A 20,000-nucleotide genomic window follows, 5' to 3' on the forward strand; every position below is an offset into this window, starting at 1 on the left:
TGTAGGCTTTTTTGTGCTCCAAGTTCAGGAAGTGAGCCATTTCACAATTGCCTTTCAAAACTGCAAGGTCTAGCCGACTAGATGCTTAAAAGTACAAACTCACTAGGCCCAGAGCCTACGGCCACACCACACTGAATGCACCCGATCTCGGAAGCTAAGCAGGGTCGGGCCTAGTTAGTACCTGGATGGGAGACCGCCTGGGAATACCAGGTGCTGTAGGCTTTTTTTGTGCTCCAAGTTCAGGAAGTGAGCCATTTCTCAATTGCCTTTCAAAATTGCAAGGTCTAGCTGACTAGATGCTTAAAAGTACAAAACTCACTAGGCCCAGAGCCTACGGCCACACCACACTGATTGCGCCCGATCTCGTCTGATCTCGGAAGCTAAGCAGTGTCGGGCCTAGTTAGTACCTGGATGGGAGACCACCTGGGAATACCAGGTGCTGTAGGCTTTTTTGTGCTCCAAGTTCAGGAAGTGAGCCATTTCACAATTGCCTTTCAAAACTGCAAGGTCTAGCCGACTAGATGCTTAAAAGTACAAAACTCACTAGGCCCAGAGCCTACGGCCACACCACACTGAATGCGCCCGATCTCGGAAGCTAAGCAGGGTCAGGCCTAGTTAGTACCTGGATGGGAGACTGCCTGGGAATACCAGGTGCTGTAGGCTTTTTTGTGCTCCATGATTAGTAATTGCGCAACTTCTCAATTATTTTTCAAATTTGGTATGTTTCCAAAATAATTGTATCCCGTTTTATAGCGGAAATGTTGGACAACATCATGAGGGCTGGAGCTACCTTTTTACATAGAATTAGCATACAGGTAGTGTGTTCATGGGTAATAAATCGACTTTCACATGTAATGCAGTACAGAGAATATTGAGTCCTTCAAGAGGCATGAAAGAAAACCATTATTGTGTTGATTGTTCTCTCCACCTCCCTGCAACAGACACAGGATGGATGAATTAAAGTTATCCTACCAGACATAGGAGTCCTGAATGGGCCCACCAGTCTTATATATCTCGCCTGATCGAGCCTGATCGAGCGATGAGCGTGGTATCATGTTGCAAGTGGCTGCATGGCTTAGCTTACTAAATGCAAATGCATAAGAGTAATATTCTTAGCATTCCTAGAGCCTACGGCCACACCACACTGAATGCACCCAATCTCGACTGATCTCGGAAGTTAAGCAGTGTCAGGCCTAGTTAGTACCTGGATGGGAGACCGCCTGGGAATACCAGGTGCTGTAGGCTTTTTTGTGCTCCAAGTTCAGGAAGTGAGCCCTTTCTCAATTGCCTTTTAAAACTGCAAGGTCTAGCCGACTAGATGCTTAAAAGTACAAAACTCACTAGGCCCAGAGCCTACGGCCACACCACACTGAATGTGCCTGATCTCGTCTGATCTCAGAAGCTAAGCAGTGTCGGGCCTAGTTAGTACCTGGATGGAAGACCGCCTGGGAATACCAGGTGCTGTAGGCTTTTTTGTACTCCAAGTTCAGGAAGTGAGCCATTTCTCAATTGCCTTTCAAAACTGCAAGGTCTAGCCGACTAGATGCTTAAAAGTACAAAACTCACAAGAACCAGAGCCTACGGCCACACCACACTGAATGCGCCCGATCTCGTCTGATCTCGGAAGCTAAGCAGTGTCGGGCCTCGTTAGTACCTGGATGGGAGACTGCCTGGGAATACCAGGTGCTGTAGGCTTTTTTGTGCTCCAAGTTCAGGAAGTGAGCCATTTCTCAATTGCCTTTCAAAACTGCAAGGTCTAGCTGACTAGATGCTTAAAAGTACAAAACTCACTAGGCCCAGAGCCTACGGCCACACCACACTGATTGCGCCCGATCTCGTCTGATCTTGGAAGCTAAGCAGTGTCGGGCCTAGTTAGTACCTGGATGGGAGACCACCTGGGAATACCAGGTGCTGTAGGCTTTTTTGTGCTCCAAGTTCAGGAAGTGAGCCATTTCACAATTGCCTTTCAAAACTGCAAGGTCTAGCCGACTAGATGCTTAAAAGTACAAAACTCACTAGGCCCAGAGCCTACGGCCACACCACACTGAATGTGCCCGATCTCGGAAGCTAAGCAGGGTCAGGCCTAGTTAGTACCTGGATGGGAGACTGCCTGGGAATACCAGGTGCTGTAGGCTTTTTTGTGCTCCATGATTAGTAATTGCGCAACTTCTCAATTATTTTTCAAATTTGGTATGTTTCCAAAATAATTGTATCCCGTTTTATAGCGGAAATGTTGGACAACATCATGAGGGCTGGAGCTACCTTTTTACATAGAATTAGCATACAGGTAGTGTGTTCATGGGTAATAAATCGACTTTCACATGTAATGCAGTACAGAGAATATTGAGTCCTTCAAGAGGCATGAAAGAAAACCATTATTGTGTTGATTGTTCTCTCCACCTCCCTGCAACAGACACAGGATGGATGAATTAAAGTTATCCTACCAGACATAGGAGTCCTGAATGGGCCCACCAGTCTTATATATCTCGCCTGATCGAGCCTGATCGAGCGATGAGCGTGGTATCATGTTGCAAGTGGCTGCATGGCTTAGCTTACTAAATGCAAATGCATAAGAGTAATATTCTTAGCATTCCTAGAGCCTACGGCCACACCACACTGAATGCACCCGATCTCGTCTGATCTCGGAAGTTAAGCAGTGTCAGGCCTAGTTAGTACCTGGATGGGAGACCGCCTGGGAATACCAGGTGCTGTAGGCTTTTTTGTGCTCCAAGTTCAGGAAGTGAGCCCTTTCTCAATTGCCTTTTAAAACTGCAAGGTCTAGCCGACTAGATGCTTAAAAGTACAACACTCACTAGGCCCAGAGCCTACGGCCACACCACACTGAATGCGCCTGATCTCGTCTGATCTCAGAAGCTAAGCAGTGTCGGGCCTAGTTAGTACCTGGATGGGAGACCGCCTGGGAATACCAGGTGCTGTAGGCTTTTTTGTACTCCAAGTTCAGGAAGTGAGCCATTTCTCAATTGCCTTTCAAAACTGCAAGGTCTAGCCGACTAGATGCTTAAAAGTACAAAACTCACTAGGCCCAGAGCCTACGGCCACACCACACTGAATGCGCCCAATCTCGTCTGATCTCGGAAGCTAAGCAGTGTCGGGCCTAGTTAGTACCTGGATGGGAGACCACCTGCGAATACCAGGTGCTGTAGGCTTTTTTGTGCTCCAAGTTCAGGAAGTGAGCCATTTCACAATTGCCTTTCAAAACTGCAAGGTCTAGCCGACTAGATGCTTAAAAGTACAAACTCACTAGGCCCAGAGCCTACGGCCACACCACACTGAATGCGCCCGATCTCGGAAGATAAGCAGGGTCGGGCCTAGTTAGTACCTGGATGGGAGACCGCCTGGGAATACCAGGTGCTGTAGGCTTTTTTGTGCTCCAAGTTCAGGAAGTGAGCCATTTCTCAATTGCCTTTCAAAATTGCAAGGTCTAGCTGACTAGATGCTTAAAAGTACAAAACTCACTAGGCCCAGAGCCTACGGCCACACCACACTGATTGCGCCCGATCTCGTCTGATCTCGGAAGCTAAGCAGTGTCGGGCCTCGTTAGTACCTGGATGGGAGACCGCCTGGGAATACCAGGTGCTGTAGGCTTTTTTGTGCTCCAAGTTCAGGAAGTGAGCCATTTCTCAATTGCCTTTCAAAACTGCAAGGTCTAGCTGACTAGATGCTTAAAAGTACAAAACTCACTAGGCCCAGAGCCTACGGCCACACCACACTGAATGCGCCCGATCTCGGAAGCTAAGCAGGGTCGGGCCTAGTTAGTACCTGGATGGGAGACCGCCTGGGAATACCAGGTGCTGTAGGCTTTTTTGTGCTCCAAGTTCAGGAAGTGAGCCCTTTCTCAATTGCCTTTTAAAACTGCAAGGTCTAGCCGACTAGATGCTTAAAAGTACAAAACTCACTAAGCCCAGAGCCTACGGCCACACCACACTGAATGCGCCCGATCTCGTCTGATCTCGGAAGCTAAGCAGTGTCGGGCCTAGTTAGTACCTGGATAGGAGACCACCTGGGAATACCAGGTGCTGTAGGCTTTTTTGTGCTCCAAGTTCAGGAAGTGAGCCATTTCACAATTGCCTTTCAAAACTGCAAGGTCTAGCCGACTAGATGCTTAAAAGTACAAACTCACTAGGCCCAGAGCCTACGGCCACACCACACTGAATGCCCCCGATCTCGGAAGCTAAGCAGGGTCGGGCCTAGTTAGTACCTGGATGGGAGACTGCCTGGGAATACCAGGTGCTGTAGGCTTTTTTTGTGCTCCATGATTAGTAATTGCGCAACTTCTCAATTATTTTTCAAATTTGGTATGTTTCCAAAATAATTGTATCCCGTTTTATAGCGGAAATGTTGGACAACATCATGAGGGCTGGAGCTACCTTTTTACATAGAATTAGCATACAGGTAGTGTGTTCATGGGTAATAAATCGACTTTCACATGTAATGCAGTACAGAGAATATTGAGTCCTTCAAGAGGCATGAAAGAAAACCATTATTGTGTTGATTGTTCTCTCCACCTCCCTGCAACAGACACAGGATGGATGAATTAAAGTTATCCTACCAGACATAGGAGTCCTGAATGGGCCCACCAGTCTTATATATCTCGCCTGATCGAGCCTGATCGAGCGATGAGCGTGGTATCATGTTGCAAGTGGCTGCATGGCTTAGCTTACTAAATGCAAATGCATAAGAGTAATATTCTTAGCATTCCTAGAGCCTACGGCCACACCACACTGAATGCACCCGATCTCGACTGATCTCGGAAGTTAAGCAGTGTCAGGCCTAGTTAGTACCTGGATGGGAGACCGCCTGGGAATACCAGGTGCTGTAGGCTTTTTTGTGCTCCAAGTTCAGGAAGTGAGCCCTTTCTCAATTGCCTTTTAAAACTGCAAGGTCTAGCCGACTAGATGCTTAAAAGTACAAAACTCACTAGGCCCAGAGCCTACGGCCACACCACACTGAATGTGCCTGATCTCGTCTGATCTCAGAAGCTAAGCAGTGTCGGGCCTAGTTAGTACCTGGATGGAAGACCGCCTGGGAATACCAGGTGCTGTAGGCTTTTTTGTACTCCAAGTTCAGGAAGTGAGCCATTTCTCAATTGCCTTTCAAAACTGCAAGGTCTAGCCGACTAGATGCTTAAAAGTACAAAACTCACAAGAACCAGAGCCTACGGCCACAGCACACTGAATGCGCCCGATCTCGTCTGATCTCGGAAGCTAAGCAGTGTCGGGCCTCGTTAGTACCTGGATGGGAGACCGCCTGGGAATACCAGGTGCTGTAGGCTTTTTTGTGCTCCAAGTTCAGGAAGTGAGCCATTTCTCAATTGCCTTTCAAAACTGCAAGGTCTAGCTGACTAGATGCTTAAAAGTACAAAACTCACTAGGCCCAGAGCCTACGGCCACACCACACTGATTGCGCCCGATCTCGTCTGATCTCGGAAGCTAAGCAGTGTCGGGCCTAGTTAGTACCTGGATGGGAGACCACCTGGGAATACCAGGTGCTGTAGGCTTTTTTGTGCTCCAAGTTCAGGAAGTGAGCCATTTCTCAATTGCCTTTCAAAACTGCAAGGTCTAGCCGACTAGATGCTTAAAAGTACAAAACTCACTAAGCCCAGAGCCTACGGCCACACCACACTGAATGCGCCCGATCTCGTCTGATCTCGGAAGCTAAGCAGTGTCGGGCCTAGTTAGTACCTGGATGGGAGACCACCTGGGAATACCAGGTGCTGTAGGCTTTTTTGTGCTCCAAGTTCAGGAAGTGAGCCATTTCACAATTCCCTTTCAAAACTGCAAGGTCTAGCCGACTAGATGCTTAAAAGTACAAAACTCACTAGGCCCAGAGCCTACGGCCACACCACACTGAATGTGCCCGATCTCGGAAGCTAAGCAGGGTCAGGCCTAGTTAGTACCTGGATGGGAGACTGCCTGGGAATACCAGGTGCTGTAGGCTCTTTTGTGCTCCATGATTAGTAATTGCGCAACTTCTCAATTATTTTTCAAATTTGGTATGTTTCCAAAATAATTGTATCCCGTTTTATAGCGGAAATGTTGGACAACATCATGAGGGCTGGAGCTACCTTTTTACATAGAATTAGCATACAGGTAGTGTGTTCATGGGTAATAAATCGACTTTCACATGTAATGCAGTACAGAGAATATTGAGTCCTTCAAGAGGCATGAAAGAAAACCATTATTGTGTTGATTGTTCTCTCCACCTCCCTGCAACAGACACAGGATGGATGAATTAAAGTTATCCTACCAGACATAGGAGTCCTGAATGGGCCCACCAGTCTTATATATCTCGCCTGATCGAGCCTGATCGAGCGATGAGCGTGGTATCATGTTGCAAGTGGCTGCATGGCTTAGCTTACTAAATGCAAATGCATAAGAGTAATATTCTTAGCATTCCTAGAGCCTACGGCCACACCACACTGAATGCACCCGATCTCGTCTGATCTCGGAAGTTAAGCAGTGTCAGGCCTAGTTAGTACCTGGATGGGAGACCGCCTGGGAATACCAGGTGCTGTAGGCTTTTTTGTGCTCCAAGTTCAGGAAGTGAGCCCTTTCTCAATTGCCTTTTAAAACTGCAAGGTCTAGCCGACTAGATGCTTAAAAGTACAACACTCACTAGGCCCAGAGCCTACGGCCACACCACACTGAATGCGCCTGATCTCGTCTGATCTCAGAAGCTAAGCAGTGTCGGGCCTAGTTAGTACCTGGATGGGAGACCGCCTGGGAATACCAGGTGCTGTAGGCTTTTTTGTACTCCAAGTTCAGGAAGTGAGCCATTTCTCAATTGCCTTTCAAAACTGCAAGGTCTAGCCGACTAGATGCTTAAAAGTACAAAACTCACTAGGCCCAGAGCCTACGGCCACACCACACTGAATGCGCCCAATCTCATCTGATCTCGGAAGCTAAGCAGTGTCGGGCCTAGTTAGTACCTGGATGGGAGACCACCTGGGAATACCAGGTGCTGTAGGCTTTTTTGTGCTCCAAGTTCAGGAAGTGAGCCATTTCACAATTGCCTTTCAAAACTGCAAGGTCTAGCCGACTAGATGCTTAAAAGTACAAACTCACTAGGCCCAGAGCCTACGGCCACACCACACTGAATGCGCCCGATCTCGGAAGCTAAGCAGGGTCGGGCCTAGTTAGTACCTGGATGGGAGACCGCCTGGGAATACCAGGTGCTGTAGGCTTTTTTGTGCTCCAAGTTCAGGAAGTGAGCCATTTCTCAATTGCCTTTCAAAATTGCAAGGTCTAGCTGACTAGATGCTTAAAAGTACAAAACTCACTAGGCCCAGAGCCTACGGCCACACCACACTGATTGCGCCCGATCTCGTCTGATCTCGGAAGCTAAGCAGTGTCGGGCCTAGTTAGTACCTGGATGGGAGACCACCTGGGAATACCAGGTGCTGTAGGCTTTTTTGTGCTCCAAGTTCAGGAAGTGAGCCATTTCACAATTGCCTTTCAAAACTGCAAGGTCTAGCCGACTAGATGCTTAAAAGTACAAAACTCACTAGGCCCAGAGCCTACGGCCACACCACACTGAATGCGCCCGATCTCGGAAGCTAAGCAGGGTCAGGCCTAGTTAGTACCTGGATGGGAGACTGCCTGGGAATACCAGGTGCTGTAGGCTTTTTTGTGCTCCATGATTAGTAATTGCGCAACTTCTCAATTATTTTTCAAATTTGGTATGTTTCCAAAATAATTGTATCCCGTTTTATAGCGGAAATGTTGGACAACATCATGAGGGCTGGAGCTACCTTTTTACATAGAATTAGCATACAGGTAGTGTGTTCATGGGTAATAAATCGACTTTCACATGTAATGCAGTACAGAGAATATTGAGTCCTTCAAGAGGCATGAAAGAAAACCATTATTGTGTTGATTGTTCTCTCCACCTCCCTGCAACAGACACAGGATGGATGAATTAAAGTTATCCTACCAGACATAGGAGTCCTGAATGGGCCCACCAGTCTTATATATCTCGCCTGATCGAGCCTGATCGAGCGATGAGCGTGGTATCATGTTGCAAGTGGCTGCATGGCTTAGCTTACTAAATGCAAATGCATAAGAGTAATATTCTTAGCATTCCTAGAGCCTACGGCCACACCACACTGAATGCACCCAATCTCGACTGATCTCGGAAGTTAAGCAGTGTCAGGCCTAGTTAGTACCTGGATGGGAGACCGCCTGGGAATACCAGGTGCTGTAGGCTTTTTTGTGCTCCAAGTTCAGGAAGTGAGCCCTTTCTCAATTGCCTTTTAAAACTGCAAGGTCTAGCCGACTAGATGCTTAAAAGTACAAAACTCACTAGGCCCAGAGCCTACGGCCACACCACACTGAATGTGCCTGATCTCGTCTGATCTCAGAAGCTAAGCAGTGTCGGGCCTAGTTAGTACCTGGATGGAAGACCGCCTGGGAATACCAGGTGCTGTAGGCTTTTTTGTACTCCAAGTTCAGGAAGTGAGCCATTTCTCAATTGCCTTTCAAAACTGCAAGGTCTAGCCGACTAGATGCTTAAAAGTACAAAACTCACAAGAACCAGAGCCTACGGCCACACCACACTGAATGCGCCCGATCTCGTCTGATCTCGGAAGCTAAGCAGTGTCGGGCCTCGTTAGTACCTGGATGGGAGACTGCCTGGGAATACCAGGTGCTGTAGGCTTTTTTGTGCTCCAAGTTCAGGAAGTGAGCCATTTCTCAATTGCCTTTCAAAACTGCAAGGTCTAGCTGACTAGATGCTTAAAAGTACAAAACTCACTAGGCCCAGAGCCTACGGCCACACCACACTGATTGCGCCCGATCTCGTCTGATCTCGGAAGCTAAGCAGTGTCGGGCCTAGTTAGTACCTGGATGGGAGACCACCTGGGAATACCAGGTGCTGTAGGCTTTTTTGTGCTCCAAGTTCAGGAAGTGAGCCATTTCACAATTGCCTTTCAAAACTGCAAGGTCTAGCCGACTAGATGCTTAAAAGTACAAAACTCACTAGGCCCAGAGCCTACGGCCACACCACACTGAATGTGCCCGATCTCGGAAGCTAAGCAGGGTCAGGCCTAGTTAGTACCTGGATGGGAGACTGCCTGGGAATACCAGGTGCTGTAGGCTTTTTTGTGCTCCATGATTAGTAATTGCGCAACTTCTCAATTATTTTTCAAATTTGGTATGTTTCCAAAATAATTGTATCCCGTTTTATAGCGGAAATGTTGGACAACATCATGAGGGCTGGAGCTACCTTTTTACATAGAATTAGCATACAGGTAGTGTGTTCATGGGTAATAAATCGACTTTCACATGTAATGCAGTACAGAGAATATTGAGTCCTTCAAGAGGCATGAAAGAAAACCATTATTGTGTTGATTGTTCTCTCCACCTCCCTGCAACAGACACAGGATGGATGAATTAAAGTTATCCTACCAGACATAGGAGTCCTGAATGGGCCCACCAGTCTTATATATCTCGCCTGATCGAGCCTGATCGAGCGATGAGCGTGGTATCATGTTGCAAGTGGCTGCATGGCTTAGCTTACTAAATGCAAATGCATAAGAGTAATATTCTTAGCATTCCTAGAGCCTACGGCCACACCACACTGAATGCACCCGATCTCGTCTGATCTCGGAAGTTAAGCAGTGTCAGGCCTAGTTAGTACCTGGATGGGAGACCGCCTGGGAATACCAGGTGCTGTAGGCTTTTTTGTGCTCCAAGTTCAGGAAGTGAGCCCTTTCTCAATTGCCTTTTAAAACTGCAAGGTCTAGCCGACTAGATGCTTAAAAGTACAACACTCACTAGGCCCAGAGCCTACGGCCACACCACACTGAATGCGCCTGATCTCGTCTGATCTCAGAAGCTAAGCAGTGTCGGGCCTAGTTAGTACCTGGATGGGAGATCGCCTGGGAATACCAGGTGCTGTAGGCTTTTTTGTACTCCAAGTTCAGGAAGTGAGCCATTTCTCAATTGCCTTTCAAAACTGCAAGGTCTAGCCGACTAGATGCTTAAAAGTACAAAACTCACTAGGCCCAGAGCCTACGGCCACACCACACTGAATGCGCCCAATCTCGTCTGATCTCGGAAGCTAAGCAGTGTCGGGCCTAGTTAGTACCTGGATGGGAGACCACCTGGGAATACCAGGTGCTGTAGGCTTTTTTGTGCTCCAAGTTCAGGAAGTGAGCCATTTCACAATTGCCTTTCAAAACTGCAAGGTCTAGCCGACTAGATGCTTAAAAGTACAAACTCACTAGGCCCAGAGCCTACGGCCACACCACACTGAATGCGCCCGATCTCGGAAGCTAAGCAGGGTCGGGCCTAGTTAGTACCTGGATGGGAGACCGCCTGGGAATACCAGGTGCTGTAGGCTTTTTTGTGCTCCAAGTTCAGGAAGTGAGCCATTTCTCAATTGCCTTTCAAAATTGCAAGGTCTAGCTGACTAGATGCTTAAAAGTACAAAACTCACTAGGCCCAGAGCCTACGGCCACACCACACTGATTGCGCCCAATCTCGTCTGATCTCGGAAGCTAAGCAGTGTCGGGCCTCGTTAGTACCTGGATGGGAGACGGCCTGGGAATACCAGGTGCTGTAGGCTTTTTTGTGCTCCAAGTTCAGGAAGTGAGCCATTTCTCAATTGCCTTTCAAAACTGCAAGGTCTAGCTGACTAGATGCTTAAAAGTACAAAACTCACTAGGCCCAGAGCCTACGGCCACACCACACTGAATGCGCCCGATCTCGGAAGCTAAGCAGGGTCGGGCCTAGTTAGTACCTGGATGGGAGACCGCCTGGGAATACCAGGTGCTGTAGGCTTTTTTGTGCTCCAAGTTCAGGAAGTGAGCCCTTTCTCAATTGCCTTTTAAAACTGCAAGGTCTAGCCGACTAGATGCTTAAAAGTACAAAACTCACTAGGCCCAGAGCCTACGGCCACACCACACTGAATGTGCCTGATCTCGTCTGATCTCAGAAGCTAAGCAGTGTCGGGCCTAGTTAGTACCTGGATGGAAGACCGCCTGGGAATACCAGGTGCTGTAGGCTTTTTTGTACTCCAAGTTCAGGAAGTGAGCCATTTCTCAATTGCCTTTCAAAACTGCAAGGTCTAGCCGACTAGATGCTTAAAAGTACAAAACTCACAAGAACCAGAGCCTACGGCCACACCACACTGAATGCGCCCGATCTCGTCTGATCTCGGAAGCTAAGCAGTGTCGGGCCTCGTTAGTACCTGGATGGGAGACTGCCTGGGAATACCAGGTGCTGTAGGCTTTTTTGTGCTCCAAGTTCAGGAAGTGAGCCATTTCTCAATTGCCTTTCAAAACTGCAAGGTCTAGCTGACTAGATGCTTAAAAGTACAAAACTCACAAGAACCAGAGCCTACGGCCACACCACACTGAATGCGCCCGATCTCGTCTGATCTCGGAAGCTAAGCAGTGTCGGGCCTCGTTAGTACCTGGATGGGAGACTGCCTGGGAATACCAGGTGCTGTAGGCTTTTTTGTGCTCCAAGTTCAGGAAGTGAGCCATTTCTCAATTGCCTTTCAAAACTGCAAGGTCTAGCTGACTAGATGCTTAAAAGTACAAAACTCACTAGGCCCAGAGCCTACGGCCACACCACACCGATTGCGCCCGATCTCGTCTGATCTCGGAAGCTAAGCAGTGTCGGGCCTAGTTAGTACCTGGATGGGAGACCACCTGGGAATACCAGGTGCTGTAGGCTTTTTTGTGCTCCAAGTTCAGGAAGTGAGCCATTTCACAATTGCCTTTCAAAACTGCAAGGTCTAGCCGACTAGATGCTTAAAAGTACAAAACTCACTAGGCCCAGAGCCTACGGCCACACCACACTGAATGTGCCCGATCTCGGAAGCTAAGCAGGGTCAGGCCTAGTTAGTACCTGGATGGGAGACTGCCTGGGAATACCAGGTGCTGTAGGCATTTTTGTGCTCCATGATTAGTAATTGCGCAACTTCTCAATTATTTTTCAAATTTGGTATGTTTCCAAAATAATTGTATCCCGTTTTATAGCGGAAATGTTGGACAACATCATGAGGGCTGGAGCTACCTTTTTACATAGAATTAGCATACAGGTAGTGTGTTCATGGGTAATAAATCGACTTTCACATGTAATGCAGTACAGAGAATATTGAGTCCTTCAAGAGGCATGAAAGAAAACCATTATTGTGTTGATTGTTCTCTCCACCTCCCTGCAACAGACACAGGATGGATGAATTAAAGTTATCCTACCAGACATAGGAGTCCTGAATGGGCCCACCAGTCTTATATATCTCGCATGATCGAGCCTGATCGAGCGATGAGCGTGGTATCATGTTGCAAGTGGCTGCATGGCTTAGCTTACTAAATGCAAATGCATAAGAGTAATATTCTTAGCATTCCTAGAGCCTACGGCCACACCACACTGAATGCACCCGATCTCGTCTGATCTCGGAAGTTAAGCAGTGTCAGGCCTAGTTAGTACCTGGATGGGAGACCGCCTGGGAATACCAGGTGCTGTAGGCTTTTTTGTGCTCCAAGTTCAGGAAGTGAGCCCTTTCTCAATTGCCTTTTAAAACTGCAAGGTCTAGCCGACTAGATGCTTAAAAGTACAACACTCACTAGGCCCAGAGCCTACGGCCACACCACACTGAATGCGCCTGATCTCGTCTGATCTCAGAAGCTAAGCAGTGTCGGGCCTAGTTAGTACCTGGATGGGAGACCGCCTGGGAATACCAGGTGCTGTAGGCTTTTTTGTACTCCAAGTTCAGGAAGTGAGCCATTTCTCAATTGCCTTTCAAAACTGCAAGGTCTAGCCGACTAGATGCTTAAAAGTACAAAACTCACTAGGCCCAGAGCCTACAGCCACACCACACTGAATGCGCCCAATCTCGTCTGATCTCGGAAGCTAAGCAGTGTCGGGCCTAGTTAGTACCTGGATGGGAGACCACCTGGGAATACCAGGTGCTGTAGGCTTTTTTGTGCTCCAAGTTCAGGAAGTGAGCCATTTCACAATTGCCTTTCAAAACTGCAAGGTCTAGCCGACTAGATGCTTAAAAGTACAAACTCACTAGGCCCAGAGCCTACGGCCACACCACACTGAATGCGCCCGATCTCGGAAGCTAAGCAGGGTCGGGCCTAGTTAGTACCTGGATGGGAGACCGCCTGGGAATACCAGGTGCTGTAGGCTTTTTTGTGCTCCAAGTTCAGGAAGTGAGCCATTTCTCAATTGCCTTTCAAAATTGCAAGGTCTAGCTGACTAGATGCTTAAAAGTACAAAACTCACTAGGCCCAGAGCCTACGGCCACACCACACTGATTGCGCCCGATCTCGTCTGATCTCGGAAGCTAAGCAGTGTCGGGCCTCGTTAGTACCTGGATGGGAGACCGCCTGGGAATACCAGGTGCTGTAGGCTTTTTTGTGCTCCAAGTTCAGGAAGTGAGCCATTTCTCAATTGCCTTTCAAAACTGCAAGGTCTAGCTGACTAGATGCTTAAAAGTACAAAACTCACTAGGCCCAGAGCCTACGGCCACACCACACTGATTGCGCCCGATCTCGTCTGATCTCGGAAGCTAAGCAGTGTCGGGCCTAGTTAGTACCTGGATGGGAGACCACCTGGGAATACCAGGTGCTGTAGGCTTTTTTGTGCTCCAAGTTCAGGAAGTGAGCCATTTCACAATTGCCTTTCAAAACTGCAAGGTCTAGCCGACTAGATGCTTAAAAGTACAAAACTCACTAGGCCCAGAGCCTACGGCCACACCACACTGAATGCGCCCGATCTCGGAAGCTAAGCAGGGTCGGGCCTAGTTAGTACCTGGATGGGAGACCGCCTGGGAATACCAGGTGCTGTAGGCTTTTTTGTGCTCCAAGTTCAGGAAGTGAGCCATTTCTCAATTGCCTTTCAAAATTGCAAGGTCTAGCTGACTAGATGCTTAAAAGTACAAAACTCACTAGGCCCAGAGCCTACGGCCACACCACACTGATTGCGCCCGATCTCGTCTGATCTCGGAAGCTAAGCAGTGTCGGGCCTCGTTAGTACCTGGATGGGAGACCGCCTGGGAATACCAGGTGCTGTAGGCTTTTTTGTGCTCCAAGTTCAGGAAGTGAGCCATTTCTCAATTGCCTTTCAAAACTGCAAGGTCTAGCTGACTAGATGCTTAAAAGTACAAAACTCACTAGGCCCAGAGCCTACGGCCACACCACACTGAATGCGCCCGATCTCGGAAGCTAAGCAGGGTCGGGCCTAGTTAGTACCTGGATGGGAGACCGCCTGGGAATACCAGGTGCTGTAGGCTTTTTTGTGCTCCAAGTTCAGGAAGTGAGCCCTTTCTCAATTGCCTTTTAAAACTGCAAGGTCTAGCCGACTAGATGCTTAAAAGTACAAAACTCACTAGGCCCAGAGCCTACGGCCACACCACACTGAATGTGCCTGATCTCGTCTGATCTCAGAAGCTAAGCAGTGTCGGGCCTAGTTAGTACCTGGATGGAAGACCGCCTGGGAATACCAGGTGCTGTAGGCTTTTTTGTACTCCAAGTTCAGGAAGTGAGCCATTTCTCAATTGCCTTTCAAAACTGCAAGGTCTAGCCGACTAGATGCTTAAAAGTACAAAACTCACAAGAACCAGAGCCTACGGCCACACCACACTGAATGCGCCCGATCTCGTCTGATCTCGGAAGCTAAGCAGTGTCGGGCCTCGTTAGTACCTGGATGGGAGACTGCCTGGGAATACCAGGTGCTGTAGGCTTTTTTGTGCTCCAAGTTCAGGAAGTGAGCCATTTCTCAATTGCCTTTCAAAACTGCAAGGTCTAGCTGACTAGATGCTTAAAAGTACAAAACTCACTAGGCCCAGAGCCTACGGCCACACCACACTGATTGTGCCCGATCTCGTCTGATCTCGGAAGCTAAGCAGTGTCGGGCCTAGTTAGTACCTGGATGGGAGACCACCTGGGAATACCAGGTGCTGTAGGCTTTTTTGTGCTCCAAGTTCAGGAAGTGAGCCATTTCACAATTGCCTTTCAAAACTGCAAGGTCTAGCCGACTAGATGCTTAAAAGTACAAAACTCACTAGGCCCAGAGCCTACGGCCACACCACACTGAATGTGCCCGATCTCGGAAGCTAAGCAGGGTCAGGCCTAGTTAGTACCTGGATGGGAGACTGCCTGGGAATACCAGGTGCTGTAGGCTTTTTTGTGCTCCATGATTAGTAATTGCGCAACTTCTCAATTATTTTTCAAATTTGGTATGTTTCCAAAATAATTGTATCCCGTTTTATAGCGGAAATGTTGGACAACATCATGAGGGCTGGAGCTACCTTTTTACATAGAATTAGCATACAGGTAGTGTGTTCATGGGTAATAAATCGACTTTCACATGTAATGCAGTACAGAGAATATTGAGTCCTTCAAGAGGCATGAAAGAAAACCATTATTGTGTTGATTGTTCTCTCCACCTCCCTGCAACAGACACAGGATGGATGAATTAAAGTTATCCTACCAGACATAGGAGTCCTGAATGGGCCCACCAGTCTTATATATCTCGCCTGATCGAGCCTGATCGAGCGATGAGCGTGGTATCATGTTGCAAGTGGCTGCATGGCTTAGCTTACTAAATGCAAATGCATAAGAGTAATATTCTTAGCATTCCTAGAGCCTACGGCCACACCACACTGAATGCACCCGATCTCGTCTGATCTCGGAAGTTAAGCAGTGTCAGGCCTAGTTAGTACCTGGATGGGAGACCGCCTGGGAATACCAGGTGCTGTAGGCTTTTTTGTGCTCCAAGTTCAGGAAGTGAGCCCTTTCTCAATTGCCTTTTAAAACTGCAAGGTCTAGCCGACTAGATGCTTAAAAGTACAACACTCACTAGGCCCAGAGCCTACGGCCACACCACACTGAATGCGCCTGATCTCGTCTGATCTCAGAAGCTAAGCAGTGTCGGGCCTAGTTAGTACCTGGATGGGAGACCGCCTGGGAAAACCAGGTGCTGTAGGCTTTTTTGTACTCCAAGTTCAGGAAGTGAGCCATTTCTCAATTGCCTTTCAAAACTGCAAGGTCTAGCCGACTAGATGCTTAAAAGTACAAAACTCACTAGGCCCAGAGCCTACGGCCACACCACACTGAATGCGCCCAATCTCGTCTGATCTCGGAAGCTAAGCAGTGTCGGGCCTAGTTAGTACCTGGATGGGAGACCACCTGGGAATACCAGGTGCTGTAGGCTTTTTTGTGCTCCAAGTTCAGGAAGTGAGCCATTTCACAATTGCCTTTCAAAACTGCAAGGTCTAGCCGACTAGATGCTTAAAAGTACAAACTCACTAGGCCCAGAGCCTACGGCCACACCACACTGAATGCGCCCGATCTCGGAAGCTAAGCAGGGTCGGGCCTAGTTAGTACCTGGATGGGAGACCGCCTGGGAATACCAGGTGCTGTAGGCTTTTTTGTGCTCCAAGTTCAGGAAGTGAGCCATTTCTCAATTGCCTTTCAAAATTGCAAGGTCTAGCTGACTAGATGCTTAAAAGTACAAAACTCACTAGGCCCAGAGCCTACGGCCACACCACACTGATTGCGCCCGATCTCGTCTGATCTCGGAAGCTAAGCAGTGTTGGGCCTCGTTAGTACCTGGATGGGAGACCGCCTGGGAATACCAGGTGCTGTAGGCTTTTTTGTGCTCCAAGTTCAGGAAGTGAGCCATTTCTCAATTGCCTTTCAAAACTGCAAGGTCTAGCTGACTAGATGCTTAAAAGTACAAAACTCACTAGGCCCAGAGCCTACGGCCACACCACACTGATCTCGGAAGCTAAGCAGTGTCAGGCCTAGTTAGTACCTGGATGGGAGACCACCTGGGAATACCAGGTGCTGTAGGCTTTTTTGTGCTCCAAGTTCAGGAAGTGAGCCATTTCACAATTGCCTTTCAAAACTGCAAGGTCTAGCCGACTAGATGCTTAAAAGTACAAAACTCACTAGGCCCAGAGCCTACGGCCACACCACACTGAATGCGCCCGATCTCGGAAGCTAAGCAGGGTCAGGCCTAGTTAGTACCTGGATGGGAGACTGCCTGGGAATACCAGGTGCTGTAGGCTTTTTTGTGCTCCATGATTAGTAATTGCGCAACTTCTCAATTATTTTTCAAATTTGGTATGTTTCCAAAATAATTGTATCCCGTTTTATAGCGGAAATGTTGGACAACATCATGAGGGCTGGAGCTACCTTTTTACATAGAATTAGCATACAGGTAGTGTGTTCATGGGTAATAAATCGACTTTCACATGTAATGCAGTACAGAGAATATTGAGTCCTTCAAGAGGCATGAAAGAAAACCATTATTGTGTTGATTGTTCTCTCCACCTCCCTGCAACAGACACAGGATGGATGAATTAAAGTTATCCTACCAGACATAGGAGTCCTGAATGGGCCCACCAGTCTTATATATCTCGCCTGATCGAGCCTGATCGAGCGATGAGCGTGGTATCATGTTGCAAGTGGCTGCATGGCTTAGCTTACTAAATGCAAATGCATAAGAGTAATATTCTTAGCATTCCTAGAGCCTACGGCCACACCACACTGAATGCACCCGATCTCGACTGATCTCGGAAGTTAAGCAGTGTCAGGCCTAGTTAGTACCTGGATGGGAGACCGCCTGGGAATACCAGGTGCTGTAGGCTTTTTTGTGCTCCAAGTTCAGGAAGTGAGCCCTTTCTCAATTGCCTTTTAAAACTGCAAGGTCTAGCCGACTAGATGCTTAAAAGTACAACACTCACTAGGCCCAGAGCCTACGGCCACACCACACTGAATGCGCCTGATCTTGTCTGATCTCAGAAGCTAAGCAGTGTCGGGCCTAGTTAGTACCTGGATGGGAGACCGCCTGGGAATACCAGGTGCTGTAGGCTTTTTTGTACTCCAAGTTCAGGAAGTGAGCCATTTCTCAATTGCCTTTCAAAACTGCAAGGTCTAGCCGACTAGATGCTTAAAAGTACAAAACTCACTAGGCCCAGAGCCTACGGCCACACCACACTGAATGCGCCCAATCTCGTCTGATCTCGGAAGCTAAGCAGTGTCGGGCCTAGTTAGTACCTGGATGGGAGACCACCTGGGAATACCAGGTGCTGTAGGCTTTTTTGTGCTCCAAGTTCAGGAAGTGAGCCATTTCACAATTGCCTTTCAAAACTGCAAGGTCTAGCCGACTAGATGCTTAAAAGTACAAACTCACTAGGCCCAGAGCCTACGGCCACACCACACTGAATGCGCCCGATCTCGGAAGCTAAGCAGGGTCGGGCCTAGTTAGTACCTGGATGGGAGACCGCCTGGGAATACCAGGTGCTGTAGGCTTTTTTGTGCTCCAAGTTCAGGAAGTGAGCCATTTCTCAATTGCCTTTCAAAATTGCAAGGTCTAGCTGACTAGATGCTTAAAAGTACAAAACTCACTAGGCCCAGAGCCTACGGCCACACCACACTGATTGCGCCCGATCTCGTCTGATCTCGGAAGCTAAGCAGTGTCGGGCCTAGTTAGTACCTGGATGGGAGACCACCTGGGAATACCAGGTTCTGTAGGCTTTTTTGTGCTCCAAGTTCAGGAAGTGAGCCATTTCACAATTGCCTTTCAAAACTGCAAGGTCTAGCCGACTAGATGCTTAAAAGTACAAAACTCACTAGGCCCAGAGCCTACGGCCACACCACACTGAATGCGCCCGATCTCGGAAGCTAAGCAGGGTCAGGCCTAGTTAGTACCTGGATGGGAGACTGCCTGGGAATACCAGGTGCTGTAGGCTTTTTTGTGCTCCATGATTAGTAATTGCGCAACTTCTCAATTATTTTTCAAATTTGGTATGTTTCCAAAATAATTGTATCCCGTTTTATAGCGGAAATGTTGGACAACATCATGAGGGCTGGAGCTACCTTTTTACATAGAATTAGCATACAGGTAGTGTGTTCATGGGTAATAAATCGACTTTCACATGTAATGCAGTACAGAGAATATTGAGTCCTTCAAGAGGCATGAAAGAAAACCATTATTGTGTTGATTGTTCTCTCCACCTCCCTGCAACAGACACAGGATGGATGAATTAAAGTTATCCTACCAGACATAGGAGCCCTGAATGGGCCCACCAGTCTTATATATCTCGCCTGATCGAGCCTGATCGAGCGATGAGCGTGGTATCATGTTGCAAGTGGCTGCATGGCTTAGCTTACTAAATGCAAATGCATAAGAGTAATATTCTTAGCATTCCTAGAGCCTACGGCCACACCACACTGAATGCACCCGATCTCGACTGATCTCGGAAGTTAAGCAGTGTCAGGCCTAGTTAGTACCTGGATGGGAGACCGCCTGGGAATACCAGGTGCTGTAGGCTTTTTTGTGCTCCAAGTTCAGGAAGTGAGCCCTTTCTCAATTGCCTTTTAAAACTGCAAGGTCTAGCCGACTAGATGCTTAAAAGTACAAAACTCACTAGGCCCAGAGCCTACGGCCACACCACACTGAATGTGCCCGATCTCGGAAGCTAAGCAGGGTCAGGCCTAGTTAGTACCTGGATGGGAGACTGCCTGGGAATACCAGGTGCTGTAGGCTTTTTTGTGCTCCATGATTAGTAATTGCGCAACTTCTCAATTATTTTTCAAATTTGGTATGTTTCCAAAATAATTGTATCCCGTTTTATAGCGGAAATGTTGGACAACATCATGAGGGCTGGAGCTACCTTTTTACATAGAATTAGCATACAGGTAGTGTGTTCATGGGTAATAAATCGACTTTCACATGTAATGCAGTACAGAGAATATTGAGTCCTTCAAGAGGCATGAAAGAAAACCATTATTGTGTTGATTGTTCTCTCCACCTCCCTGCAACAGACACAGGATGGATGAATTAAAGTTATCCTACCAGACATAGGAGTCCTGAATGGGCCCACCAGTCTTATATATCTCGCCTGATCGAGCCTGATCGAGCGATGAGCGTGGTATCATGTTGCAAGTGGCTGCATGGCTTAGCTTACTAAATGCAAATGCATAAGAGTAATATTCTTAGCATTCCTAGAGCCTA

The 20,000-nt window shown here is 47.9% G+C and overlaps 50 non-coding genes and 23 pseudogenes across 50 annotated transcripts in view; all 73 read left to right on the plus strand.

Moving 5' to 3' along the window:
* The window catches only part of LOC138541678 (5S ribosomal RNA), a 119-nt gene extending 111 nt beyond the window's left edge, over positions 1-8 (plus strand). Inside the window, exon 1 of the ribosomal RNA XR_011289679.1 lies at positions 1-8. This exon is cut by the window's left edge and continues 111 nt beyond it. This is a non-coding gene — a ribosomal RNA (5S ribosomal RNA).
* Positions 9-113: 105 nt separating this feature from the next.
* Positions 114-222, plus strand: LOC138542716 (5S ribosomal RNA; annotated as a pseudogene).
* Positions 223-329: 107 nt separating this feature from the next.
* LOC138547286 (5S ribosomal RNA) lies at positions 330-448 on the plus strand. Its single transcript, XR_011291132.1, has one exon. It is a non-coding gene; the product is annotated as a 5S ribosomal RNA (ribosomal RNA).
* Positions 449-554: 106 nt separating this feature from the next.
* On the plus strand, positions 555-663 carry LOC138544868 (5S ribosomal RNA; annotated as a pseudogene).
* A 463-nt stretch (positions 664-1,126) lies between these two features.
* Positions 1,127-1,245, plus strand: LOC138542343 (5S ribosomal RNA). Its single transcript, XR_011290328.1, has one exon. It is a non-coding gene; the product is annotated as a 5S ribosomal RNA (ribosomal RNA).
* Positions 1,246-1,351: 106 nt separating this feature from the next.
* LOC138539261 (5S ribosomal RNA) lies at positions 1,352-1,470 on the plus strand. The gene has a single exon (XR_011287334.1). It is a non-coding gene; the product is annotated as a 5S ribosomal RNA (ribosomal RNA).
* A 106-nt stretch (positions 1,471-1,576) lies between these two features.
* Positions 1,577-1,695, plus strand: LOC138540420 (5S ribosomal RNA). Its single transcript, XR_011288469.1, has one exon. It is a non-coding gene; the product is annotated as a 5S ribosomal RNA (ribosomal RNA).
* Positions 1,696-1,801: 106 nt separating this feature from the next.
* Positions 1,802-1,920, plus strand: LOC138537280 (5S ribosomal RNA). Its single transcript, XR_011285421.1, has one exon. It is a non-coding gene; the product is annotated as a 5S ribosomal RNA (ribosomal RNA).
* A 106-nt stretch (positions 1,921-2,026) lies between these two features.
* Positions 2,027-2,135, plus strand: LOC138545902 (5S ribosomal RNA; annotated as a pseudogene).
* Positions 2,136-2,598: 463 nt separating this feature from the next.
* Positions 2,599-2,717, plus strand: LOC138548649 (5S ribosomal RNA). The gene has a single exon (XR_011292441.1). It is a non-coding gene; the product is annotated as a 5S ribosomal RNA (ribosomal RNA).
* A 106-nt stretch (positions 2,718-2,823) lies between these two features.
* On the plus strand, positions 2,824-2,942 carry LOC138538504 (5S ribosomal RNA). Its single transcript, XR_011286601.1, has one exon. It is a non-coding gene; the product is annotated as a 5S ribosomal RNA (ribosomal RNA).
* Positions 2,943-3,048: 106 nt separating this feature from the next.
* Positions 3,049-3,167, plus strand: LOC138541944 (5S ribosomal RNA). The gene has a single exon (XR_011289936.1). It is a non-coding gene; the product is annotated as a 5S ribosomal RNA (ribosomal RNA).
* Positions 3,168-3,272: 105 nt separating this feature from the next.
* Positions 3,273-3,381, plus strand: LOC138543139 (5S ribosomal RNA; annotated as a pseudogene).
* A 106-nt stretch (positions 3,382-3,487) lies between these two features.
* On the plus strand, positions 3,488-3,606 carry LOC138536802 (5S ribosomal RNA). The gene has a single exon (XR_011284965.1). It is a non-coding gene; the product is annotated as a 5S ribosomal RNA (ribosomal RNA).
* A 106-nt stretch (positions 3,607-3,712) lies between these two features.
* Positions 3,713-3,821, plus strand: LOC138542797 (5S ribosomal RNA; annotated as a pseudogene).
* A 106-nt stretch (positions 3,822-3,927) lies between these two features.
* Positions 3,928-4,046, plus strand: LOC138551206 (5S ribosomal RNA). Its single transcript, XR_011294935.1, has one exon. It is a non-coding gene; the product is annotated as a 5S ribosomal RNA (ribosomal RNA).
* A 105-nt stretch (positions 4,047-4,151) lies between these two features.
* Positions 4,152-4,260, plus strand: LOC138544057 (5S ribosomal RNA; annotated as a pseudogene).
* A 464-nt stretch (positions 4,261-4,724) lies between these two features.
* On the plus strand, positions 4,725-4,843 carry LOC138538027 (5S ribosomal RNA). The gene has a single exon (XR_011286141.1). It is a non-coding gene; the product is annotated as a 5S ribosomal RNA (ribosomal RNA).
* Positions 4,844-4,949: 106 nt separating this feature from the next.
* On the plus strand, positions 4,950-5,068 carry LOC138539263 (5S ribosomal RNA). Its single transcript, XR_011287335.1, has one exon. It is a non-coding gene; the product is annotated as a 5S ribosomal RNA (ribosomal RNA).
* A 106-nt stretch (positions 5,069-5,174) lies between these two features.
* LOC138541456 (5S ribosomal RNA) lies at positions 5,175-5,293 on the plus strand. Its single transcript, XR_011289462.1, has one exon. It is a non-coding gene; the product is annotated as a 5S ribosomal RNA (ribosomal RNA).
* Positions 5,294-5,399: 106 nt separating this feature from the next.
* Positions 5,400-5,518, plus strand: LOC138547287 (5S ribosomal RNA). The gene has a single exon (XR_011291133.1). It is a non-coding gene; the product is annotated as a 5S ribosomal RNA (ribosomal RNA).
* A 106-nt stretch (positions 5,519-5,624) lies between these two features.
* LOC138541179 (5S ribosomal RNA) lies at positions 5,625-5,743 on the plus strand. Its single transcript, XR_011289192.1, has one exon. It is a non-coding gene; the product is annotated as a 5S ribosomal RNA (ribosomal RNA).
* A 106-nt stretch (positions 5,744-5,849) lies between these two features.
* Positions 5,850-5,958, plus strand: LOC138545903 (5S ribosomal RNA; annotated as a pseudogene).
* A 463-nt stretch (positions 5,959-6,421) lies between these two features.
* Positions 6,422-6,540, plus strand: LOC138548650 (5S ribosomal RNA). The gene has a single exon (XR_011292442.1). It is a non-coding gene; the product is annotated as a 5S ribosomal RNA (ribosomal RNA).
* Positions 6,541-6,646: 106 nt separating this feature from the next.
* Positions 6,647-6,765, plus strand: LOC138538515 (5S ribosomal RNA). Its single transcript, XR_011286612.1, has one exon. It is a non-coding gene; the product is annotated as a 5S ribosomal RNA (ribosomal RNA).
* A 106-nt stretch (positions 6,766-6,871) lies between these two features.
* On the plus strand, positions 6,872-6,990 carry LOC138551237 (5S ribosomal RNA). The gene has a single exon (XR_011294965.1). It is a non-coding gene; the product is annotated as a 5S ribosomal RNA (ribosomal RNA).
* A 105-nt stretch (positions 6,991-7,095) lies between these two features.
* Positions 7,096-7,204, plus strand: LOC138542799 (5S ribosomal RNA; annotated as a pseudogene).
* Positions 7,205-7,310: 106 nt separating this feature from the next.
* Positions 7,311-7,429, plus strand: LOC138547288 (5S ribosomal RNA). The gene has a single exon (XR_011291134.1). It is a non-coding gene; the product is annotated as a 5S ribosomal RNA (ribosomal RNA).
* A 106-nt stretch (positions 7,430-7,535) lies between these two features.
* Positions 7,536-7,644, plus strand: LOC138544869 (5S ribosomal RNA; annotated as a pseudogene).
* Positions 7,645-8,107: 463 nt separating this feature from the next.
* LOC138542344 (5S ribosomal RNA) lies at positions 8,108-8,226 on the plus strand. The gene has a single exon (XR_011290329.1). It is a non-coding gene; the product is annotated as a 5S ribosomal RNA (ribosomal RNA).
* Positions 8,227-8,332: 106 nt separating this feature from the next.
* On the plus strand, positions 8,333-8,451 carry LOC138539264 (5S ribosomal RNA). Its single transcript, XR_011287336.1, has one exon. It is a non-coding gene; the product is annotated as a 5S ribosomal RNA (ribosomal RNA).
* A 106-nt stretch (positions 8,452-8,557) lies between these two features.
* LOC138540421 (5S ribosomal RNA) lies at positions 8,558-8,676 on the plus strand. The gene has a single exon (XR_011288470.1). It is a non-coding gene; the product is annotated as a 5S ribosomal RNA (ribosomal RNA).
* A 106-nt stretch (positions 8,677-8,782) lies between these two features.
* On the plus strand, positions 8,783-8,901 carry LOC138547290 (5S ribosomal RNA). Its single transcript, XR_011291136.1, has one exon. It is a non-coding gene; the product is annotated as a 5S ribosomal RNA (ribosomal RNA).
* A 106-nt stretch (positions 8,902-9,007) lies between these two features.
* LOC138545904 (5S ribosomal RNA) lies at positions 9,008-9,116 on the plus strand (annotated as a pseudogene).
* A 463-nt stretch (positions 9,117-9,579) lies between these two features.
* LOC138548651 (5S ribosomal RNA) lies at positions 9,580-9,698 on the plus strand. Its single transcript, XR_011292443.1, has one exon. It is a non-coding gene; the product is annotated as a 5S ribosomal RNA (ribosomal RNA).
* A 106-nt stretch (positions 9,699-9,804) lies between these two features.
* LOC138551096 (5S ribosomal RNA) lies at positions 9,805-9,923 on the plus strand. Its single transcript, XR_011294830.1, has one exon. It is a non-coding gene; the product is annotated as a 5S ribosomal RNA (ribosomal RNA).
* A 106-nt stretch (positions 9,924-10,029) lies between these two features.
* Positions 10,030-10,148, plus strand: LOC138537645 (5S ribosomal RNA). The gene has a single exon (XR_011285774.1). It is a non-coding gene; the product is annotated as a 5S ribosomal RNA (ribosomal RNA).
* Positions 10,149-10,253: 105 nt separating this feature from the next.
* LOC138542800 (5S ribosomal RNA) lies at positions 10,254-10,362 on the plus strand (annotated as a pseudogene).
* A 106-nt stretch (positions 10,363-10,468) lies between these two features.
* LOC138542631 (5S ribosomal RNA) lies at positions 10,469-10,587 on the plus strand (annotated as a pseudogene).
* A 106-nt stretch (positions 10,588-10,693) lies between these two features.
* LOC138542801 (5S ribosomal RNA) lies at positions 10,694-10,802 on the plus strand (annotated as a pseudogene).
* Positions 10,803-10,908: 106 nt separating this feature from the next.
* LOC138539266 (5S ribosomal RNA) lies at positions 10,909-11,027 on the plus strand. Its single transcript, XR_011287338.1, has one exon. It is a non-coding gene; the product is annotated as a 5S ribosomal RNA (ribosomal RNA).
* Positions 11,028-11,133: 106 nt separating this feature from the next.
* LOC138540424 (5S ribosomal RNA) lies at positions 11,134-11,252 on the plus strand. Its single transcript, XR_011288472.1, has one exon. It is a non-coding gene; the product is annotated as a 5S ribosomal RNA (ribosomal RNA).
* Positions 11,253-11,358: 106 nt separating this feature from the next.
* Positions 11,359-11,477, plus strand: LOC138540425 (5S ribosomal RNA). The gene has a single exon (XR_011288473.1). It is a non-coding gene; the product is annotated as a 5S ribosomal RNA (ribosomal RNA).
* Positions 11,478-11,583: 106 nt separating this feature from the next.
* On the plus strand, positions 11,584-11,702 carry LOC138537260 (5S ribosomal RNA). Its single transcript, XR_011285402.1, has one exon. It is a non-coding gene; the product is annotated as a 5S ribosomal RNA (ribosomal RNA).
* Positions 11,703-11,808: 106 nt separating this feature from the next.
* LOC138546713 (5S ribosomal RNA) lies at positions 11,809-11,917 on the plus strand (annotated as a pseudogene).
* Positions 11,918-12,380: 463 nt separating this feature from the next.
* Positions 12,381-12,499, plus strand: LOC138548653 (5S ribosomal RNA). Its single transcript, XR_011292446.1, has one exon. It is a non-coding gene; the product is annotated as a 5S ribosomal RNA (ribosomal RNA).
* Positions 12,500-12,605: 106 nt separating this feature from the next.
* LOC138538528 (5S ribosomal RNA) lies at positions 12,606-12,724 on the plus strand. The gene has a single exon (XR_011286625.1). It is a non-coding gene; the product is annotated as a 5S ribosomal RNA (ribosomal RNA).
* A 106-nt stretch (positions 12,725-12,830) lies between these two features.
* Positions 12,831-12,949, plus strand: LOC138537895 (5S ribosomal RNA). Its single transcript, XR_011286015.1, has one exon. It is a non-coding gene; the product is annotated as a 5S ribosomal RNA (ribosomal RNA).
* A 105-nt stretch (positions 12,950-13,054) lies between these two features.
* LOC138542802 (5S ribosomal RNA) lies at positions 13,055-13,163 on the plus strand (annotated as a pseudogene).
* A 106-nt stretch (positions 13,164-13,269) lies between these two features.
* On the plus strand, positions 13,270-13,388 carry LOC138536803 (5S ribosomal RNA). Its single transcript, XR_011284966.1, has one exon. It is a non-coding gene; the product is annotated as a 5S ribosomal RNA (ribosomal RNA).
* A 106-nt stretch (positions 13,389-13,494) lies between these two features.
* Positions 13,495-13,613, plus strand: LOC138547291 (5S ribosomal RNA). Its single transcript, XR_011291137.1, has one exon. It is a non-coding gene; the product is annotated as a 5S ribosomal RNA (ribosomal RNA).
* Positions 13,614-13,719: 106 nt separating this feature from the next.
* Positions 13,720-13,828, plus strand: LOC138542803 (5S ribosomal RNA; annotated as a pseudogene).
* Positions 13,829-13,934: 106 nt separating this feature from the next.
* Positions 13,935-14,053, plus strand: LOC138536804 (5S ribosomal RNA). The gene has a single exon (XR_011284967.1). It is a non-coding gene; the product is annotated as a 5S ribosomal RNA (ribosomal RNA).
* Positions 14,054-14,159: 106 nt separating this feature from the next.
* On the plus strand, positions 14,160-14,268 carry LOC138542804 (5S ribosomal RNA; annotated as a pseudogene).
* A 106-nt stretch (positions 14,269-14,374) lies between these two features.
* LOC138539267 (5S ribosomal RNA) lies at positions 14,375-14,493 on the plus strand. The gene has a single exon (XR_011287339.1). It is a non-coding gene; the product is annotated as a 5S ribosomal RNA (ribosomal RNA).
* Positions 14,494-14,599: 106 nt separating this feature from the next.
* On the plus strand, positions 14,600-14,718 carry LOC138540426 (5S ribosomal RNA). The gene has a single exon (XR_011288474.1). It is a non-coding gene; the product is annotated as a 5S ribosomal RNA (ribosomal RNA).
* A 106-nt stretch (positions 14,719-14,824) lies between these two features.
* LOC138550897 (5S ribosomal RNA) lies at positions 14,825-14,943 on the plus strand. Its single transcript, XR_011294639.1, has one exon. It is a non-coding gene; the product is annotated as a 5S ribosomal RNA (ribosomal RNA).
* Positions 14,944-15,049: 106 nt separating this feature from the next.
* Positions 15,050-15,158, plus strand: LOC138545905 (5S ribosomal RNA; annotated as a pseudogene).
* A 463-nt stretch (positions 15,159-15,621) lies between these two features.
* LOC138548654 (5S ribosomal RNA) lies at positions 15,622-15,740 on the plus strand. Its single transcript, XR_011292447.1, has one exon. It is a non-coding gene; the product is annotated as a 5S ribosomal RNA (ribosomal RNA).
* A 106-nt stretch (positions 15,741-15,846) lies between these two features.
* Positions 15,847-15,965, plus strand: LOC138547225 (5S ribosomal RNA). The gene has a single exon (XR_011291073.1). It is a non-coding gene; the product is annotated as a 5S ribosomal RNA (ribosomal RNA).
* Positions 15,966-16,071: 106 nt separating this feature from the next.
* On the plus strand, positions 16,072-16,190 carry LOC138537646 (5S ribosomal RNA). The gene has a single exon (XR_011285775.1). It is a non-coding gene; the product is annotated as a 5S ribosomal RNA (ribosomal RNA).
* A 105-nt stretch (positions 16,191-16,295) lies between these two features.
* Positions 16,296-16,404, plus strand: LOC138542805 (5S ribosomal RNA; annotated as a pseudogene).
* A 106-nt stretch (positions 16,405-16,510) lies between these two features.
* On the plus strand, positions 16,511-16,629 carry LOC138550867 (5S ribosomal RNA). Its single transcript, XR_011294610.1, has one exon. It is a non-coding gene; the product is annotated as a 5S ribosomal RNA (ribosomal RNA).
* Positions 16,630-16,940: 311 nt separating this feature from the next.
* Positions 16,941-17,049, plus strand: LOC138544870 (5S ribosomal RNA; annotated as a pseudogene).
* A 463-nt stretch (positions 17,050-17,512) lies between these two features.
* On the plus strand, positions 17,513-17,631 carry LOC138538029 (5S ribosomal RNA). The gene has a single exon (XR_011286143.1). It is a non-coding gene; the product is annotated as a 5S ribosomal RNA (ribosomal RNA).
* A 106-nt stretch (positions 17,632-17,737) lies between these two features.
* On the plus strand, positions 17,738-17,856 carry LOC138537342 (5S ribosomal RNA). Its single transcript, XR_011285481.1, has one exon. It is a non-coding gene; the product is annotated as a 5S ribosomal RNA (ribosomal RNA).
* Positions 17,857-17,962: 106 nt separating this feature from the next.
* LOC138537648 (5S ribosomal RNA) lies at positions 17,963-18,081 on the plus strand. The gene has a single exon (XR_011285777.1). It is a non-coding gene; the product is annotated as a 5S ribosomal RNA (ribosomal RNA).
* A 105-nt stretch (positions 18,082-18,186) lies between these two features.
* Positions 18,187-18,295, plus strand: LOC138542806 (5S ribosomal RNA; annotated as a pseudogene).
* A 106-nt stretch (positions 18,296-18,401) lies between these two features.
* LOC138540514 (5S ribosomal RNA) lies at positions 18,402-18,520 on the plus strand. The gene has a single exon (XR_011288558.1). It is a non-coding gene; the product is annotated as a 5S ribosomal RNA (ribosomal RNA).
* A 106-nt stretch (positions 18,521-18,626) lies between these two features.
* On the plus strand, positions 18,627-18,735 carry LOC138544871 (5S ribosomal RNA; annotated as a pseudogene).
* A 463-nt stretch (positions 18,736-19,198) lies between these two features.
* On the plus strand, positions 19,199-19,317 carry LOC138538030 (5S ribosomal RNA). The gene has a single exon (XR_011286144.1). It is a non-coding gene; the product is annotated as a 5S ribosomal RNA (ribosomal RNA).
* Positions 19,318-19,423: 106 nt separating this feature from the next.
* LOC138545906 (5S ribosomal RNA) lies at positions 19,424-19,532 on the plus strand (annotated as a pseudogene).
* Positions 19,533-19,995: 463 nt separating this feature from the next.
* Positions 19,996-20,000, plus strand: part of LOC138538031 (5S ribosomal RNA) — a 119-nt gene continuing 114 nt past the window's right edge. Inside the window, exon 1 of the ribosomal RNA XR_011286145.1 lies at positions 19,996-20,000. This exon is cut by the window's right edge and continues 114 nt beyond it. This is a non-coding gene — a ribosomal RNA (5S ribosomal RNA).

Source organism: Ambystoma mexicanum, unplaced genomic scaffold (genome assembly GCF_040938575.1).
Source record: "Ambystoma mexicanum isolate Mex_15411 unplaced genomic scaffold, UKY_AmexF1_1 Mex_scaf10, whole genome shotgun sequence".
Taxonomy (NCBI): domain Eukaryota; kingdom Metazoa; phylum Chordata; class Amphibia; order Caudata; family Ambystomatidae; genus Ambystoma; species Ambystoma mexicanum.